Here is a 21218-nt window from a genome sequence, read left to right on the forward strand (position 1 = left end):
CTGGGGGGGACAGGCATTCACAGCTCTGGGGGGGCATGCATGCAGAGCTCTGGGGAGGAAGGGGACAGGCATTCACAGCTCTGGGGGGGACAGGCATTCACAGCTCTGGGGGGAACAGGCATTCACAGCTCGGGCGGGAACAGGCATTCATAGCTCTGGGGGAGGGGGGACAGGCATTCACAGCTCTCGTGGTGAACAGGCATTCACAGCTCTGGGGGGAACAGGCATTCAGAGCTCTGGGGGAGGGGGGGACAGGCATTCACAGATCTGGGGGAGTGGGGGATAAGCATTCACAGCTCTGAGGATGGGGGACAGGCATTCACAGCTCTGGGGGTGGGGGGACAGGCATTCACAGCTGTGGGGGTGTGGGTGGGACAGGCATTCACAGCTCTGGGGGGGAACAGGAATTCACAGCTGTGGGGGGGGGACAGGCATTCACAGCTCTGGGAGTGAGGGGACAGGCATTCACAGCTCTGGGGGAGGGTGGACAGGCATTCACAGCTCTGGGGGTGGGGGGACAGGCATTCACAGCATTGGGTATGGGGGGACTGGCATTTACAGCTCTGGGGGAGGGGGGACAGGCATTTACAGCTCTGGGGGAGGTGGGGACAGGCATTCACAGCTCTGGGGGGGACAGGCATTCACAGCTCTGGGGGGGGCATGCATGCAGAGCTCTGGGGAGGAAGGGGACAGGCATTCACAGCTCTGGGGGGGACAGGCATTCACAGCTCTGGGGGGAACAGGCATTCACAGCTCGGGCGGGAACAGGCATTCATAGCTCTGGGGGAGGGGGGACAGGCATTCACAGCTCTCGTGGTGAACAGGCATTCACAGCTCTGGGGGGAACAGGCATTCAGAGCTCTGGGGGAGGGGGGGACAGGCATTCACAGATCTGGGGGAGTGGGGGATAAGCATTCACAGCTCTGAGGATGGGGGACAGGCATTCACAGCTCTGGGGGTGGGGGGACAGGCATTCACAGCTGTGGGGGGGGGCAGGCATTCACAGCTCTGGGGGGAACTGGCATTCACAGCTCTGGGGAGGGGGGGCAGGCATTCTGAGCTCTGGGGGAGGGGCGGGGGCAGGCATTCATAGCTCTGGGGGGGAACTGGCATTCACAGCTCTGGGGAGGGGGGGCAGGCATTCTGAGCTCTGGGGGAGGGGGGACAGGCATGCAGAGCTCTGGGGGAGGAAGGGGACAGGCATTCACAGCTCTGGGGGGGACAGGCATTCACAGCTCTGGGGGGAACAGGCATTCACAGCTCGGGCGGGACCAGGCATTCATAGCTCTGGGTGAGGGGGGACAGGCATTCACAGCTCTCGGGGTGAATAGGCATTCACAGCTCTGGGGGGGAACAGGCATTCACAGCTCTGGGGGGGATAAGCATTCACAGCTCTGAGGATGGGGGGACAGGCATTCACAGCTCTGGGGGTGGGGGGACAGGCATTCACAGCTGTGGGGGGTGTGGGGGACAGGCATTCACAGCTCTGGGGGGGAACAGGAATTCACAGCTGTGTGGGGGAGGGTGGGCAGGCATTCACAGCTCTGGGGGGGAACTGGCATTCACAGCTCTGGGGAGGGGGGACAGGCATTCTGAGCTCTGGGGGAGGGGGGCAGGCATTCACAGCTCTGGGGGAGGGTGGGAACAGGCATTCATAGCTCTGAGGGAGGGGGGCAGGCATTCACAGCTCTGTGGGTGGGGGACAGGCATCCACAGCTCTGGGGTGTGTGGGGAACAGGCATCCACAACCCTGGGGGGGAGGGGAACGGCATTAACAGCTCTGGGGAGGTGGGGGGCTGACATTCAGAGCTCTAGGGGAAGGGGGACAAGCATTCACAGCTCTGGGAGTGGGGGGACAGGCATTCACAGCTCTGGGGGGGATCAGGCATTCATAGCTCTGGGGGGTGGGGGTGAACAGGCATTCACAGCTCTGGGGGGGGAACAGGCATTCACAGCTCTGGGGAGGGGGGAACAGGCATTCACAGCTCTGGGGGAGGGGGGACAGACATTCACAGCTCTGGGGTACGGGGGGACCGGCATTCACAGCTCTGGGTGGAGGGGACCGGCATTCACTGCTCTGAGGGGGTGGGGGCAGGCATTCACAGCTCTGGGGGAGGGGGGAACAGGCATTCACAGTTCTGAGGGAGGGGGGAACAGGCAATCACAGCTCTGGGGGGGAGGGCAGGCATTCACAGCTCTGAGGGAGGGGGAACAGGCAATCACAGCTCTGGGGGGAGGACAGGCATTCACAGCTCTGAGGGAGGGGGAGACAGACATTCACAGCTCTGGGGGAGGACAGGCATTCACAGCTCTGGGGGAGGGGGGTCAGGCATTCACAGCTCTGAGGGAGGGGGGAACAGGCATTCACAGCTCTGAGGGAGGTGGGGTCAGGCATTCACAGCTCTGAGGGAGGGGGGACAGGCATTCACAGCTCTGGGGGAGGACAGGCATTCACAGCTCTGGGGGAGGGGGGACAGGCATTCATAGCTCTGGGGGAGGACAGGCATTCACAGCTCTGGGGGAGGGGGACAGGCATTCACAGCTCTGGGGTAGGGGGGACAGGCATTCACAGCTCTGGGGGAGGTGGGGGACAGGCATTCACAGCTCTGGGGGAGGGGGACAGGCATTCGCAGCTCTGGGGGAGGGGGGCAGGCATTCACAGCTCTGGGGGAGGGGGGACAGGCATTCACAGCTCTGGGGGTGGGTGGGACATGCATTCACAGCTCTGGGGGTGGTGGTGAACAGGCATTCACAGCTCTGGGGGTAGGGGGACAGGCATTCACAGCTCTGGGGGTGGGGGGACAGGCATTCACAGCTCTGGGGGGGAACAGGCATTCACAGCTCTGGGGTGGGACAGGCATTCACAGCTCTGGGGGGGGGGAAGGCATTCATAGCTCTGGGGAGGGGGGGCAGGCACTCACAGCTCTGGGGGCGGGGGACAGGCATTCACAGCTCTGGGGGTGGGGGGACAGGCATTCACAGCTCTGCGGGAGGGGGGACAGGCATTCACAGCTCTAGGGGAGGGGGGACAGGCATTCACAGCTCTTGGAGAGGGGGGACAGGCATTCACTGCTCTGGGGGAAGGGGGGGACAGGCATTCCCAGCTCTGGGGGTGGGGGTGGCAGGCATTCACAGCTCTGGGGGAGGGGGACAGGTATTCACAGCTCTGAGGGTGGGTGGGGACAGGCATTCACAGCTCTGGGGGAGGGGGGTCAGGCATTCACAGCTCTGGGGGTGGGGGGGACAGGCATTCACAGCTCGGGGGAGGGGGGAACAGGTATTCACAGCTCTGGGGGAGGGGGGGAACAGGTATTCACAGCTCTGGGGGCGGTGGGGAACAGGCATTCACAGCTCTGGGGGGGACAGGCATTCACAGCTCTGGGGGAGGGGGGCAGGTATTCACAGCTCTGGGGGTGGGGGTGGACAGGCATTCAAAGCTCTGGGGGAGGGGGGCAGGTATTCACAGCTCTGGGGGTGGGGGTGGACAGGCATTCACAGCTCTCGGGATGGGGGGACAGACATTCACAGCTCGGGGGTGGGGACAGTCATTCACAGCTCGGGTTGGGAGGGGGAGGGGGGGACATGACAGGGACAAATAGTTCACCAATCCTGGAAATGGTCTGAATTCTCTCCTGTCCTGACAGTGATCACTTTTATAAACTTCTTTTCCAGGGGATCAGGAGAGGGCCAGAGAAAGGAAACTCAAACCAAACCAAAAACAGTCAAAATCTGATCCAACACAATGAATCAGGAACTGAATGCTCTCGGTGTTTGAACGTTGAAGCAGGAGTGTTCCAACCAGATGCACAGCCTCGGAAAAGCTTTGCACCATCCACAGCAGATAGAACCTGGACAGCATGGAGTTACAGAGATTGACAGCACAGAAAAAAGATCCGTGAGCCCTTCTGCAATTTAAAGCAAACGCAGAAAAACTCACCTTGCCTCGTAATCTGGTAAAGGGACAGAGGACTCCCAAATACCACTATTTTTAAAAAATATATCAATATTATTCTTTAACCCTAAAAGTGAACATTAAACATTTTAAAAAGTGAATATTTTAACTGGGGAAAATGAAATTATGACGCGATCAGACAGGAGTTGGGACGGACAGACTGGGAGCAATTGTGCCATAGAAAGGGCACTGCAGACGTGTGGGGCAGTTGTTGCGAGTGATGCACAAATATGTCCCTCTGAGACAGGTAAGAAGGGGTAACGAGAACAGAGGAGCTTCTCCTCAAAAGGAAGAAGACAGCTTACGTAAGGTGGAGGAGGCAAGGATCTAGCACAGCTTTAGAGGATTACAGGCTTGCTAGAAAGGAGCTCAGAAATGGACTGAGGAGAGCCAGGAGGGGGCATGAAAAGGGCTTGGCAAGAAGGATTAGGGAGAATCCGAAGGCATTTTACACATACGTGAGGAATAGACAATGATCAGGGAGAAGGTAGGGCCAATCAGGGATAGCGTAGGGAACTTGTGCGTGGAGTCTGAGCAGATAGGGGAAGCCCTCAATGAGGTTTTTTGCTTTGGTTTTCACTAAGGGGAGGGAGCTTGTTGTGAATGAGAACTTTGAGGAGCTGGGATACAGGCTGGAACAGATCAGGATTGATGAAGTTGATAAGCTGGGAAGTTTGGCAAACATTAAGATTGATAAGTCCCCATGACCAGACCGGATTTATCCCAGCCTACTCCGGAAGCAAGAAAGGAGGTTGCTATGCCGCTGGTGAAGATCTGTGCATCCTCACTCCCCACGGGAGTCGTACCGGAGGATTGCTGGGAGGCGAATGTTGTTCCTCTTTTCAAGAAGGGGAGGAGGGAAATCCCTGGCAATTACAGACCAGCCAGTCTTCCGTCTGTGGTCAGCAAGGTTTTGGAAAGAATTCTGAGGGATAGAATTTATGACTATTTGGAAAAATATCGCGTGATTAAAGGCAGTCAGCATGGCTTTGTGAGGGGCAGATCATCCCTCATAAATCTTATTGAGTTCTATGAGGAAGTGACAGGACAGATCGATGAAGGTCGAGCTCGTGGATGTGATGTATAAGGACTTCAGCAAGGCATTCGATAAGGTTCCCCATGGTAGGCTCATCCATAAAGTCAGGAGGTATGGGTTTTGGGAGATTTGGCTATTTAGATTCAGAATTGGCTAGCTGACAGAAGGCAGAGAGTGGTTGTAGATGGCAAGTTCTGCCTGGAGGTCAGTCTTGAGTGGAGTCCGACAGGGCTCTGTTCTTGGGTCTCTGCTCTTTGTAGTTTTTATAAATGACTTGGATGAGGAGATTGAGGGATGGGTTAGTAAATTTGCAGATGGCACATACATTGGAGGTTCTGTTGATAGTATCGAGGGCTGCAGAACAACATAGACAGGATGCAGAGCTGGGCTGAAAAATGGCAGATGGAATTAAACCTGGATAAATGCGAAATGATGCAATTTGAAAGGTCGAACTAGAATGCTGAATACAGGATTAAAGACCTGATCTTGGCAGTGTGGGGGAACAGAGGGATCTTGGTGTTCAAGTACATAGTTCCCGCAAATATGCCACCCAAGTGGATAGGGTTGTTAAGAAAGCATATGGTGTTTTGGCTTTCATTAACAGGGGGATCAAGTTTAAGAGCCGAGAGGTTTCGCTGCAGCTCTACAAGCCCCTGGTGAGACCACACTTGGAATATTGTGTCCGGTTCTGGATGCCCGACTATAGGAAAGATACAGAGGCTTTGGAGAGGGTGCAAAGAATGTTTACCAGGGCTGCCTGGACTGGAGGGCTTGCTTTATGAAGAGAGATTGACGAAGCTCAGACTTTTCTCTCTGGAGAGAAGGAGGAAGAGAGGAGACCTGATCGAGGTACACAAGGTAATGAGAGTCAATAGCCAGAGATTTTACCCCAGGGCAGGATTGACTGGCACGAGGAGTCATAGTTTTAAGTTATTAGGAGAAAGGTTAACCGGGTTGTCAGAGGTAGTTTCTTTACGCAGAGAATTGTGAACGCATGGAATGCTGTTGCCAGCGGTGGTGGTGGAAGCAGAGTTATTGGGGACAATTAAGTGACTACTGGACATGCACATGGATAGCAGTGAAGTGAGGAGTGTGTAAGTTAAGTTATTTTATTTTAACATTAGGATTAATCCTTGGCACAACATTGTGGGCCAAAGGGCCTGTTCTGTACTGTACTTTTCTATGTTCTATGTAAACAATAACTATTTACAACTCTGAACCACTTTTCTCTTAAAGATCTGTTTTCTATGTCCAACTCTATAACAATATACTGATCCAATAAACCCCGATTAAACTGTGCAGCATATTAAGTTTTAAAGCCAGATAGCGGCTGCCGTCTCCGGTGTCGATCTTCCTGTTTTAGATCTCCCTGGGTCGGCTTTAGACTTCTGCTGCAAGGGTAAAAAAAGTACCTTTGATCGAGAGTGTTTTGGATGGCAGTCTCTCTCTCTCTCTCTCTCCAGCTAACTGTCAAAATGCTGACCTTTGATACCACAAATATTGGATCATCTCACTGGTTCTAAGTTGTCAAAACGGTAATATTCACATTCCATTGGGTTTTAGTTTACTGGGGCATAATTTAAATGGATTGGTTGAATTCAAATGGTGGTCAAACTACTGTGGTATCAAGTTTACAACCAAATGTTACATATTTTCAAGTCATGGTCAAGTCACACGACAGTTGCTCTCACTGCCAAAACATCCTTCACTCTCCCTTAAAGGTACAGTATACATCTTCAACTTAATAACAGCATCTTATACATTTAGAGAGTTCCGCGTTCGGAGCTGTGTCGTGGCCATTCGCCTGCCCTGTGTGAGAGGAAGGATTCACAACTTCATCCAACTTCCGACACACCAGCAGATTCACACCTGGGAGTGACCTGTTCAAGCAGTGCAAGTTGATGTAGTCAGCTCCCACACCAACAAGTCTACAAGTGACTGCAGAGGTTGGAATATTCCATTACTCCTGTTGCTTGTGACATCAAGCATTGAATCAAGTTCGTCCTGACAGTTAGGGCTTGCTTCTGCTGAAGTTACTTCCTATCACGAGAGTAGAGTTGAAGATTCTTGTCATCGTAGCTGACAGCTTTCTTCAGGGTATAGCGACCCTTTAAAACCAGCTCTCTGTGATCATTCTGTCAAATTCAGAAAAATATCACAGACAATTAGTGTGCAACTAATATTGAATTTCTGCTTCAAATGGAACCTGCTCCCTGGGAAAAGAACTGAAATTTGATATCTGAAAAGTTCCCCAGGATTAAAATCTCCAAAAAGAAAGTTGATGAATCCTTGCTGACAATTCTGACTGACTTGAACATTACACGCAAGGCCCTACTTTCCAACCAGGAAGAATGGGAATCAAAGTTTATGTCAGACAAAGGGAGATTAGTGTCAGTGTATGTGGGGCTGGTTTATATCAGACAAGGGGAGATTGGTGTCAGTGACTGCGGGACTGGTTTATATCAGACAGGGGGAGATTGGTGTCAGTGACTGTGGGTCTGGTTTTTATCAGACAGGGGGAGATTGGTGTCAGTGACTGTGGGACTGGTTTATATCTGACAGGGGGAGATTGGTGTCAGTGACAGTGGGGTTGGTTTATATCAGACAGGGGGATATTGGTGTCAGTGTCTGAGGAGCTGCTTTATATCAGACAAGGGGAAATTGGTGTCAGTGACTGTGGGGCTGGTTTATATCAGACAAGGGGAGATTGGTGTCAGTGTCTGTGGAGCTGAGTTATATCAGACAGGCAGAGATTGGTGTCAGTGTCTGTGGGGATGGTTTATATCAGACAGGGGGAGATTGGTGTCAGTGTCCGTGGGGCTGGTTTATATCAGACAGGAGGAGATTGGTGTCAGTGACTGTGGGTCTGGTTTATATCAGAAGAGTGGTGTTTGGTGTCAGTGTCTGTGGAGCTGGTTTATAGCAGACAGGGGGAAATTGGTGTCAGTGACTGCAGAGCAGATTTATATCGGACAGGGGGAGTTTGGTGTCAGTGTCTGAGGGGCTGGATTATATCAGACAAGGGGAGATTGGTGTCAGTGTCAGCGGGGCGGGTTTATATCAGAGAGGGGGAGATTGGTGTCAGTGACTGTGGGGCTGATTTATATCAGACAGGGGGAAGTTGGTGTCAGTGACTGCAGCGCAGATTTCTATCGGACACTGGGTGTTTGGTGTCAGTGTCTGAGGGGCTGGATTATATCAGACAAGGGAGATTCGTGTCAGTGACTGTGGGGCTGGATTATTTCAGACAGGGGGAGATTGGTGTCAGTGTCTGTGGGGCAGGTTTATATCAGACAGGGGGAGATTGGTGTCAGTGACTGTGGGGCTGGTTTATATCAGACAGGGGGAGATTGGTGTCAGTGACTGTAGAGCAGGTTTATGTCGGACAGGGGGAGTTTGGTGTCAGTGACTGTGGAGCTGGTTTATGTCAGACTGGGGGAAATTGGTGTCAGTGACTGTAGAGCAGGTTTATATCGGACAGGGGGAGTTTGGTGTCAGTGTCTGAGGGGCTGGATTATATCAGACAGGGGAGATTGTTGTCAGTGACTGTTGGGCTGGTTTATATCAAACAAGGGGAGATTGTTGTCAGTGACTGTGGGGCTGGTGTATATCAGACAGGGGGAGATTGTTGTCAGTGACTGTCGGGCTGGTTTATATCAGACAGGGGGAGATTGGTGTCAGTGACTGTGGGGCAGGTTTATATCAAACAGGGGGAGATTAGTGTAAGTGACTGTGGGGCAGGTTTATATCAGAACAGCGGTGATTGGTGTCATTGACTGTGGAGCTGGTTTATATCAGACAGGGGGAGATTGGTCTCAGTGACACTGGAGCAGGTTTATATCGGACAGGCGGAGTTTGGTGTCAGTGTCTGAGGGGCTGGATTATATCAGACAAGGGAGATTGGTGTCAGTGTCTGTGGGGCTGGTTTACATCAGACAGGGGGAGATTGGTGTCAGTGTCTGTGGAGCGGAGTTATATCAGACAGGCAGAGATTGGTGTCAGTGTCTGTGGGGATGGTTTATATCAGACAGGGGGAGATTGGTGTCAGTGTCCGTGGAGCTGGTTTATATCAGACAGGGGGAGATTGGTGTCAGTGACTGTGGGTCTGGTTGATATCAGACAGGGGGAGATTGGTGTCAGTGACTGTGGGGCTGATTTATATCAGACAGGGGGAAATTGTTGTCAGTGTCTGTGGGGCTGGTTTATATCAGACAGGGGGAGATTGGTGTCATTGAATGTGGGGCTAGTTTATATCAGACAGGGGGAGATTGGTGTCAGTGACTGTGGGACTGGATTATATCAGACAAGGGGAGATTGGAGTCAGTGACTGTGGGTTGGTTTATATCTGACAGGGGGAGATTGGTGTCAGTGTCTGTGGGGCTGGTTTATATCTGACAGGGGGAGATTGGTGTCAGTGGCAGTGGGGCTGGTTTATATCAGACAGGGGGAGATTTGTGTCAGTGACTGTGGGGCTGGATTCTATCAGACAAGGGGAGATTGGTGTCAGTGACTGTGGGGCTGGTTCATATCAGACAGGGGCAGATTTATGTCAGTGTCTGTGGGGCAGGATTATATTAGATATGGGAAGATTGTGGTCTTTGTCTGTTGGGATGGATTATATCAGATAGGGGGAGATTGGTGTCAGTGACTGTGGGGCTGATTCATATCAGACCGGGGGAGATTGGTGTCAATCACTTTGGCTTGGTTTATATCATACAGGGGGAGATTGGTGTCAGTGACTTTGGGGCTGGTTTATATCAGACAGGGGGAGATTGGTGTCAGTGACTGTGGATCTGGTTTATATCAGACAGGGGGAGATTGGTGTCAGTGACTGTGGGGCTGATTTATATCAGACAGGGGGAGATTGGTGTCAGTGACTGTGGGGCTGGTTTATATCAGACGGGGGAGATTGGTATCAGTGACTGTGGGGCAGTTTTATATCAAACAGGGGGAGATTGGTGTCAGTGACTGTGGGTCTGGTTTATATCAGACTGGGGGATATTGGTGCCAGTGACTGTGGGTCTGGTTTATATCAGACAGGGGGAGATTGGTGTCAGTGACAGTGGGGCTGGTTTATATCAGACAGGGGGAGATTTGTGTCAGTGACTGTGGGGCTGGATTCTATCAGACAAGGGGAGATTGGTGTCAGTGACTGTGGAGCTGGTTCATATCAGACAGGGGCAGATTGGTGTCAGTGTCTGTGGGGCAGGATTATATTAGATATGGGAAGATTGTGGTCTTTGTCTGTTGGGATGGATTATATCAGATAGGGGGAGATTGGTGTCAGTGACTGTGGGGCTGATTCATATCAGACCGGGGGAGATTGGTGTCAATCACTTTGGTTTGGTTTATATCATACAGGGGGAGATTGGTGTCAGTGACTTTGGGGCTGGTTTATATCAGACAGGGGGAGATTGGTGTCAGTGACTGTGGATCTGGTTTATATCAGACAGGGGGAGATTGGTGTCAGTGACTGTGGGGCTGATTTATATCAGACAGGGGGAGATTGGTGTCAGTGACTGTGGGGCTGGTTTATATCAGACAGGGGGAGATTGGTATCAGTGACTGTGGGGCAGTTTTATATCAAACAGGGGGAGATTGGTGTCAGTGACTGTGGGTCTGGTTTACATCAGACTGGGGGAGATTGGTGCCAGTGACTGTGGGTCTGGTTTATATCAGACAGGGGGAGATTGGTGTCAGTGACTGTGGGGCTGGTTTATATCAGACAGGCAGAGATTGTGTCAGTGACTGTGGGTCTGGTTTATATCAGACAGGGGAAGATTGGTGTCAATGACTGTGGGGCTGGTTTATATCAGACAAGGGGACATTGGTGTCAGTGACTGTGGGTCTGGTTTATGTCACACAGGAGGGGAATGGTGTCAGTGACTGTGGGTCTGGTTTATGTCAGACAGGAAGGGATTGGTGTCAGTGACTGTGGGTCTGGTTTATATCAGACAGGGGGAGATTGGTGTCAGTGACTGTGGGGATGGTTTATGTCAGACAGGGGGAGATTGGTGCCAGTGACTGTAGGTCTGGTTTATATGAGACAGGGGGAAATTGGTGTCAGTAACTGTGGGGCTGGTATATATCAGACGGGGTGAGATTGGTGTCAGTGACTGTGGGGCTGGTTTATATCAGACAGGAGGAGATTGCTGCCAGTGACTGTGGATCTGGTTTATATCAGACAGGGGGAGATTGGTATCAGTGACTGTGGGGCTGGTTTATATCAGACAAGGGGAGATTGGTGTCAGTGTCTGTGGGTCTGGTTTATATCAGACAGGGGGAGATTGGTGCCAGTGACTGTGGATCTGGTTTATATCAGACAGGGGGAGATTGGTATCAGTGACTGTGGGGCTGGTTTGTATCAGACAAGGGGAGATTGGTGTCAGTGTCTGTGGGTCTGGTTTAAATCAGACAGGGGGAGATTGGTGTCAGTGTCTGTGGGGCTGGTTTAAATCAGACAGGGGGAGATTGGTGTCAGTGTCTGTGGGTCTGGTTTATATCAGACAGGGGGAGATTGGTGCCAGTGACTGTGGATCTGGTTTATATCAGACAGGGGGAGATTGGTATCAGTGACTGTGGGGCTGGTTTATATCAGACAAGGGGAGATTGGTGTCAGTGTCTGTGGGTCTGGTTTATATCAGACAGGGGGAGATTGGTGTCAGTGTCTGTGGGGCTGGTTTAAATCAGACAAGGGGAGATTGGTGTCAATCACTTTGGTTTGGTTTATATCATTGCTTACCTGTAGCGGGCAGCGGTGTGTTTTTTTTTACTCTCTCTCCACAGAAAGAGCGGGAGCAGCAGAGGAAGTGACGGCAAGCAGAGGGGCAGCCGGGAAGGAAAAGTTAGTATATAAACCCGAGATTCTACACCTGTAGTATCTCCCACCCACCCTCCTCCTCTAACCTTCTTAACTACTCTGCTTTTTCTTTTAAGGTAAGGATTTTTATTTCTTTACCAGGGACTAGTTAAAAGTTTACTTTGGTTTTTTTTTGTGTGTGTATACATCAAGTCCTTATTTAGGGTAAAAAAACTATAGCAAAGAGGTATCAGAAGGTATTCTGATTCATACTTGTACAAAGTAAGTAATTAACTAACTAAGCAGAGATGGCTGGGTAGGTGATGTGCTGTTGCTGTATGATGTGGGAGCTGGCTGATCCCATTGTGAACGGCAGTGACCACATCTGCAGCAAGTGTTGGTTGCTGGAAGAACTCCGGATCAGAGTTGATGATCTGGAATCTGAGCTTCAAACACTGCGGCACATCCGGGAGGGGGAGAGTTACCTGGATGCTTTGTTTCAGGAGGCAGTCACACCTGGGAGGTTAAGTAATTCACATTCAGCTAGTGATCAGGCACAAAAGAGTGTGAGTGTAAGTGAGGCAGGTAGGGGGAACCGGAGTTCAGGAGTGGAGGAGCCTCAGCCCTCGACCTTGTCCAACAGGTACGAGATTCTTGCTCCCTGTTCGGATGAGGAAAAGGGCTCTGGACAGGATGAGCCAACTGACCAAGGCACCATGGTCCAGAAGGCCATTCAAGAGGGGGGAACTAATAGACAAGTAGTGGTTATAGGGGATTCTATAATTAGGGGGAGAGATAGTATCCTTTGCAAGCCGGATCGGGAGTCTCGCATGGTGTGTTGCCTGCCCGGTGCCAGGGTGCGAGATATCTCCGACCGTCTTGAAAGGATATTGGAGCGGGAGGGGGAGGATCCAGTTGTTGTGGTCCACGTTGGTACCAACAACATAGGCAAGACTAGGGTGGAGGATCTGTTTGGGCATTATGAAGCACTAGGCAGGAAATTGAAGCACGGGTCCTCAAGGGTCATAATCTCCGGATTACTGCCCGAGCCACGTGCCAATTGGCATAGGGAGAAGAAAATTAGGCAAGTAAACACGTGGCTAAGGGATTGGTGTGGGAAAGAGGGATTCCACTTCATGGGGCATTGGCATCAGTTTTGGAACAGGGGGGATCTGTACCGTTGGGACGGTCTCCACCTGAACCGATCAGGTACCAATGTTCTAGCGAAGAGGATAAATAGGGTGGTCAGTAGGACTTTAAACTTCTGAGTTGGGGGGGAAGGGAAAGTGAAAGCGACAGGGAGTATGGAGGTAAATGGCAAGATAAGCAGCAGGATAGCATGCTTCCAGGCGGATTTAAAATTGAGGCAGATTGAGAATGCAGTAAAAAGCAAGGATAACTTAGGACATATGACTTCCAACATCTCTAATGATAAGGAAGTTAGCATTAAGTCACTTTACCTGAATGCTCGTAGCATACATAACAAAGCCGATGAACTAATGGCACAGATAATAGTGAATGATGTAGTAGGCATCACAGAGACTTGGTTATAGGGGTGTCAGGACTGGCAGTTAAACCTCCATGGTTTTTCAACTTATCGAAAAGACAGAGAGGTGGGCAGAGGGGGTGGGGTTGCCTTGTTAGTTAAGAACAAAATTAAATCTATGGTATTGAATGACATAGCGTCGGATGATGTGGAGTCTGTGTGGGTGGAATTGAGGAACCACAAAGGCAAAAAAAACATAATTGGAGTTGTGTATAGACCTCCTAACAGTGGTCCGGACCAGGGACGCAACATGTACCGGGAAATAGAGAAGGCATGTCAAAAAGGCAAGGTTACATTGATCATGGGAGACTTCAATATGCAGGTGGACTGGGTAAATAATGTTGTTAGTGGATCTAAAGAAAGGGAATTCATGGAATGCTTACAGGATGGCTTTTTAGAACAGCTTGTCATGGAGCCCACAAGAGAGCAGGCTATTCTGGACCTAGTGCTTTGCAATGAACCAGATTCTATAAAAGATCTTAAAGTAAGGGAACCCTTAGGAAGTAGCGACCATAATATGGTAGAGTTCAGTCTGGAGTTTGAAAGGGAGAAGGCAAAATCGGATGTAATGGTGTAACAGTTGAATAAAGGGAATTATGAGGGCATGAGAGAGGAACTGACTAAAATAGACTGGAAGCAGAGGCTAACCGGGAAGACAGTAGAGCAAAAATGGCAGGAGTTTGTAGGTATAATTGAGGACACTGTACAGAGGTTCATTCCCAAGAAAAGAACGATTAACCGGGGAGGGATTAGACAACCTTGCCTGACAAAGGAAGTCAGGAAATGTATTAAAGAAAAAGAGAGATCCTATAAAGTGGCTAAGAACAGTGGGAAATCAGAAGATTGGGAAGGATACAAAAGCAAACAGAGGATAACAAAGAGTGTAATAAGAAAGGAGAGGATCAAATATGAAGGTAGGCTAGCCAGTAATATTAGAAATAATAGTAAAAGTTTCTTTCAGTACATAAGAAACAAACGACAGGCAAAAGTAGACATTGGGCCACTTCAAACTGATGCAGGAAGCCTAGTGATGGGAGATAAGGAAATAGCAGGAGAACTTAACAAGTACTTTGCGTGAGTCTTCACAGTGGAAGACATGAGTAATATCCCAAAAATTAAAGGTGTCACGGGGCTGAGTTGAGTATGGTTGCCATTACGAAAGAGATAGTGCTAGAAAAGTTAAAAAGTCTTAAAATTGATAAATCTCCTGGCCCCGATGGGATACACCCTAGAGATCTGAGAGAGGTGGCTGAGGAAATAGCAGAGGCATTGGTTGAGATCTTTCAAGAGTCACTGGGGTCAGGAAAGGTCCCGGATGATTGGAAGATGGCTGTTGTAACCCCCTTGTTCAAGAAAGGATCAAGGCAAAAGATGGAAAATTATAGGCCAATCAGCTTAACCTCGGTTGTTGGTAAAATTCTAGAATCCATCATTAAGGATGAGGTTTCTAAATTCTTGGAAGAGCAGGGTCGGATTAGAACAAGTCAACATGGATTTAGTAAAGGGAGGTCATGCCTGACAAACCTGTTGGAATTTTTTGAAGAGGTAACAAGTAGGTTAGACCAGGGAAACCCAGTGGATGTGGTCTATCTAGACTTTCAAAAGGCCTTTGATAAGGTGCCACACGGGAGGCTGCTGAGCAAGGTGAGGGCCCATGGTGTTCGAGGTGAGCTGCTGGGATGGATTGAGGATTGGCTGTCTAACAGAAGGTAGAGAGTTGGGATAAAAGGTTCTTTTTCAGAATGGCAGCCAGTGACGAGCGGTGTCCCGCAGGGTTCGGTGCTGGGGCCACAGCTGTTCGCATTATATATTAATGATCTGGATGAGGGAACCGGGGGCATTCTAGCGAAGTTTGCCGATGATACGAAGTTAGGTGGACAGGCAGGTAGTACTGAGGAAGTGGGGAGGCTACAGAAGGATCTCGACAGGTTGGGAGAGTGGTCCAGGAAATAGCTGATGGAATTTAACGTGAGCAAGTGCGAGGTCTTGCACTTTGGCAAAAAGAATAAAAGCATAGACTACTTTCTAAATGGTGAGAAAATTAATAAAGCCAAAGCACAAAGGGATCTGGGAGTGCTAGTCGAGGATTCTCTAAAGGTAAACATGCAGGTTGATTCCGTGATTAAGAAAGCGAATGCAATGTTGTCTCTTATCTCAAGAGGGTTGGTATATAAAAGCAGAGATGTACTACTAAGACTTTATAAAGCTCTGGTTAGGCCCCATTTGGAGTACTGTGTCCAGTTTTGGTCCCCACACCTCAGGAAGGACATACTGGCACTGGAACGTGTCCAGCGGAGATTCACACGGATGATCCCTGGAATGACAGGTCTAACATATGAGGAACGGCTGAGGATACTGGGATTGTATTCGTTGGAGTTTAGAAGATTAAGAGGAGACTTAATAGAGGCGTACAAAATAATACATGGCTTGGAAAAGGTGGATGCTAGGAAATTGTTTCAGTTAAACGAGGAGACTAGGACCCGTGGACACAGCCTTAGAATTAGAGGGGGTCATTTCAGAACAGAAATGCGGAGACATTTCTTCAGCCAGAGAGTGGTGGGCCTGTGGAATTCATTGCCACGGAGTGCAGTGGAAGCCGGGACGCTAAATGTCTTCAAGGCCGAGATTGATAGATTCTTGTTGTCTAGAGGAATTAAGGGCTACGGGGAGAACGCTGGTAAGTGGAGCTGAAATGCGCATCAGCCATGATTGAATGACGGAGTGGACTCGATGGGCCGAATGGCCTTACTTCCACTCCTATGTCTTATGGTCTTATGGTATTATGATCCTCTTACTGCCCCCTTCTCTCTCTGTCCCCCTCTCTCTCACTGACCCCCCCTCTCTGACCCCCCTCTATCTCCCCCACTCTCTGTCCCCCTCTCTCTGTCGCCGTCTCTCTGTCCCCCTCTCTCTCTGTCCCGTCTCTCTCTGTTCCCCTCTATCTGTCCCCTCTCTCCCACCCTCTCTGACCCCCTCTCTCCCCCGCTCTCTGACCCCCTCTCTGTTGCCCTCTCTCTGCCCCCGCTCTCTCTGCCCCCCACTCTCTGTACCCCACTCTCTCTGTTCCCCCTCTCTCTGTCCCCATCTCTCTCTGCCCCGCTCTCTCTATCTCCCCCACTCTCTGTTCCTCCTCTCTCTCTGCCCCCCTGTCTCTGGCCTCCTCTCTCTCTGGCCCCCACTCTCTGCCCCTCTCTCTGTCCTCCTATCTGCCCCCTCTCTCTGTCGCCTCTTTCTGCCCCCCTCTCTCTCTGACCCCCTCTCTCTCTGACCCCCTCTCTCTCCCTGACCCCCTCTCTCTCCCCCACTCTCTGTCCCCCTCTCTCTGCCGCCCTCTCTCTGACACCCACTCTCTCACACCCGCCTCTCCATGTACCACCTCACAGCCCCCCTCTCTCTGTCGCCCCTCTCTCTGTCGCCCCTCTCTCTGTCGCCGTCTCTCTGTCCCCCTCTCTCTGCCCCCTCTCTCTCTGCCCCCTCTCTCTCTGCCCCCTCTCTCTCTGCCCCCTCTCTCTCTGTCGCCCTCTCTCTGTCTCCATCTCTCTGTCCCCTCTCTCTCCCCCTCTCTCTGACCCCCTCTCTGTCGCACTCTCTCTGCCCCCTCTCTCTCTGCCGCCCTCTCTGTCCCCCCCTCTCTCTCTATCCCCCACTCTCTCCATCCGCCCACTCTCTGTCCCCCTCTCTGTCGCCCTCTCTCTGCCCCCTCTCTCTCTGCCCCCCTCTTTGTCCCCTCTCTCTCTGTCCCCCCTCTCTCTCAATCCCCCACTCTCTCCATCCGCCCACTCTCTGTCCCCCTCTCTCTCTGACCCACCCTCTCTCCCCCACACTGTACCCCTCTCTTTCTCTCCCTCTGCCCCCTCTCTCTGTCACCGTCTCTCTGTCCCCCTTCTCTCTGTCCCACCTTTCTCTGCCCCCTTCTCTCTCTGTCCCCTCTCTCTCACTGACCCCCTCTCCCTCTGACCGCCCCTCTATCTCACCCACTCTCTGTCCCCCTCTCTCTGTCGCCGTCTCTCTGTCCCCCTCTCTCTTTGTCCCGTATCTCTCTGTCCCCTCTATCTGTCCCCTCTCTCTCCCACCCTCTCTGACCCCCTCTCTCCCCCGCTCTCTGACACCCTCTCTGTTGCCCTCTCTCTGCCCCCGCACTCTCTGCCCCCCGACCCCTCTCTCTGTCCCCCTCTCTCTCTGTCCCCCTCTCTCTCTGACCCCGTCTCTCTCTGTCCCCCTCTCCCTCTGTCCCGCTCTCTCTCTGTTCTCCCTCTCTCTGTCCCTCCTCTCTGTGCCCCCACTCTGTCACCATCTCTCTGTCCCCTCTCCCTCTGTTCCCTCTCGCTCTGTCCTCCTCTCTCTGCACCCCCACTCTGGTTCCCCCCTCCCCCCTCTGTTCCCTCTCTCTCTGACCCCTCTCTCTCTGGCCCCCTCTCTCTCTATCCCTCTCTCTCTGATCCCCTCTCTCTGCCCCCTCGCTCTGTTCCCCGCTCTCTGTTCCCCCATCTCTATCGCCCTCTCTCTGTCCACCCCCCTGTCTCCGTCTCTCTGCCCCCTCTCAATCACCGTCTCTCTGTTCCCCCCCGTCCACCCCTCTCTATCGCCCGCTCTCTGCCCCCTCTCTGTCACAGTTTCTCTGTCCCCCCTCTCTCTGTCCCCTTCGTCCACCCCTCTCTCTGTCCCCCCCCATCACTGTCCCCTCTCAGTCACCGGCTCTCTGTTCGCCCCCCCGTCCCCCCTCTCTCTGTCCCCCCCTTCACTGTCCCCTCTCTTTGTTGGCCTCTCTCTGCCCCGTCTCTGTCACCGTCTCTCTGCCTCTTCTCTCTCTGGCCCCCCTCTTTCTGCCCCCTCTCTCTCTCCCCCTCTCTCTGTTCCCTCTCGGGTCCCCCACCCCCTCTGCCCCCCCCCCCTGTTCCCCTCTCTCCCTGTACCCCCTCTCTCTCTTACCCCTCTCTCTCTGACCCCCTCTCTCTCTGATCCCCCCTCTCTCTGTACTGCCTCTCTCTGACCCCCTCTCTCTCTGTCCCCCCCGTCCCCCCTTCTCTGTCCCCCTCTCTGTCTCCCTCTCTCTGCCCCCTCTCTCTGTCACCGTCTCTCTATCTCCCCTTCTCTCTGTCCCACCTTTCTCTGTTCCCCCTCTCTTTGTCCCCCCCTCTCTGTCACCCTCTCTCTCTGCCCCCCCTCTGTCCCCCCTCTCTGTCCCCCCTCTCTGTCCCCCCTCTCTGTCTCCCTCTCTCTGCCCCCTCTCGCTGTCACCGTCTCTCTATCCACCCTTCTCTCTGTCCCACCTTTCTGTGTTCCCCCTCTCTTTGTCCCTCCCTCTCTCTGTCCCCCTCTCTCTCTGTCCCCCTCTCTCTGTTGCCTCTTTCTGCCCTCTCTCTCTGTCGCCCCCTGTCTCTGACCCCTCTCTATCTACCCCGCTCTCTGACCCCCTCTCTCTGTTGCCCTCTCTCGCTGTCGCCCCTCTCTCTGTCCCACTCTCTCTGTCCCACTCTCTCTGCCCCCCGACCCCTCTCTCTGTCCCCTCTCTCTCTGTTCCCCTCTCTCTGTTCCCCTCTCTCTGTCCCCCTCTCTCTGTCCCCTCTCTCTCTCCCCTGCTCTTTGACCCCCCTCTGTCTCCCTCTCTCTCTCTGTCCCCTCTCTCTGTCCCCCTCTCTCTCTGTCCCCCTCTCTCTCTGTCCCCCTCTCTCTCTGTCCCGTCTCTCTCTGTCCCCCTCTATCTGTCCCCTCTCTCTCCCACCCTCTCTGACCCCCTCTCTCCCCCGCTCTCTGACCCCCTCTCTGTTGCCCTCTCTCTGCCCCCGCTCTCTCTGCCCCCCGACCCCTCTCTCTGTCCCCCTCTCTCTCTCTGTCCCCCTCTCCTTCTGTCCCCCTCTCTCTCTGTTCTCCCTCTCTCTGTCCCTCCTCTCTCTGCCCCCACTTTGTCACCATCTCTCTGTCCCCTCTCCCTCTGTTCCCTCTCGCTCTGTCCCCCTCTCTCTGCACCCCCACTCTGGTTCCCCCCTCCCCCCTCTCTTCCCTCTCTCTCTGTCCCCTCTCTCTCTGTCCCCCTCTCTCTATCCCTCTCTCTCTGATCCCCTCTCTCTGCCCCCTCGCTCTGTTCCCCGCTCTCTGTTCCCCCATCTCTATCGCCCTCTCTCTGCCCCCCCTCTGTCACCGTCTCTCTGCCCTCTCTAAGTCACCGTCTCTCTGTCCCCCCCCCCGTCCACCCCTCTCTGTCGCCCGCTCTCTGCCCCCTCTCTGTCACAGTTTCTCTGTCCCCCCTCTCTCTGTCCCCCTCGTCCACCCCTCTCTCTGTCCCCCCCTCACTGTCCCCTCTCAGTCACCGGCTCTCTGTTCGCCCCCCCGTCCTCCCTCTCTCTGTCCCCCCCCCCACTTCACTGTCACCTCTCTTTGTTGGCCTCTCTCTGCCCCGTCTCTGTCACCGTCTCTCTGCCCTTTCTCTCTCTGGCCCCCCTCTTTCTTCCCCCTCTCTCTCTCCCCCTCTCTCTGTTCCTTCTCGGGCCCCCCCCTCTGCCCCCCCTCTGTTCCCCTCTCTCTCTGTACCCCGTCTCTCTCTGACCCCTCTCTCTCTGACCCCCTATCTCTCTGATCCCCCCTCTCTCTGTACTGCCTCTCTCTGACCCCCTCTCTCTCTGTCCCTCCCGTCCCCCCTTCTTTGTCCCCCCTCTCTGTCTCCCTCTCTCTGCCCCCTCTCTCTGTCACCGTCTCTCTATCCCCCCTTCTCTCTGTCCCACCTTTCTCTGTTCCCCCTCTCTTTGTCCCCCCTCTCTCTGTCCCCCTCTCTCTCTGTCCCCCCTCTCTGTCCCCCCTCTCTGTCCCCCCTCTCTGTCCCCCCTCTCTGTCCCCCCTCTCTGTCCCCCCTCTCTGTCTCCCTCTCTCTGTCTCCCTCTCTCTGCCCCCTCTCGCTGTCACCGTCTCTCTATCCCCCCTTCTCTCTGTCCCACCTTTCTGTGTTCCCCCTCTCTTTGTCCCTCCCTCTCTCTGCCCCCTCTCTCTCTGTCCCCCTCTCTCTGTTGCCTCTTTCTGCCCCCTCTCTCTCTGTCGTCCCCTCTCTCTGACCCCGCTCGATCTACCCCGCTCTCTGTCCCCCTCTCTCTGTTGCCCTCTATCGCTGTCGCCCCTCTCTCTGTCCCACTCTCTCTGTCCCACTCTCTCTGCCACCCGACCCCTCTCTCTTCCCCTCTCTCTCTGTTCCCCTCTCTCTGTCTCCCTCTCTCTGTCCCCGCTCTCTCTCCCCTGCTCTTTGACCCCCCTCTGTCTCCCTCTCTCTCTCTGTCCCCTCTCTCTGTCCCCCTCTCTCTATCCCCATCTCACTGTCCCCTCTCTCTCTCTCCCGCTCTCTGACCCCCCTCTGTCCTCCTCTCTTTCTGCCCCCTCTCTCTCTGCCCCCTCTCTCTCTGCACCCTCTCTCTCTGCCCCCCTCTCTCTGACCCCCGTCCCCCTCTCTCTGTGTCCTCTCTCTCTCCCCGCTCTCTGACCCCCTCTCTGTCGCCGGCTCTCTCTGTGCCCCTCTCTCTCTGCCCCCCTCTCTCTCTGTCCCCCTCTCTCTCTGTCCCCCTCTCTCTCTGTCCCCCTCTCTCTCTCTGTTCTCCCCCTCTGTCCCCCCCTCTCTCTGTCCCCCTCTCTCTGTGTCCTCTCTCTCCCCCCGCTCTCTGACCCCCTCTCTGTCGCCCGCTCTCTCTGTCCCCCCCTCTCTCTCTCTGTCCCCCACTCTCTCCATCTCCCCACTCTCTGTCCCCCTCTGTCCCCCTCTCTCTCTGTCCCCCACTATCTCAGTCCCGTTCTCTCTGTTCCCCCATCTCTGTCCCCCTCTCTCTCCCACCCGCCTCTCTCTCTGTCCCCCTCTCTCTGTCCCCCCTCTCTCTGTCACCCCCTCTCTGTCCCCCTCTCTCTGTCCCCC

The sequence above is a fragment of the Chiloscyllium plagiosum genome, unplaced genomic scaffold (genome assembly GCF_037043375.1).
Source record: "Chiloscyllium plagiosum isolate Xiang-an unplaced genomic scaffold, Cpla_swu_hap1 HiC_scaffold_40, whole genome shotgun sequence".
NCBI lineage: Eukaryota > Metazoa > Chordata > Chondrichthyes > Orectolobiformes > Hemiscylliidae > Chiloscyllium > Chiloscyllium plagiosum.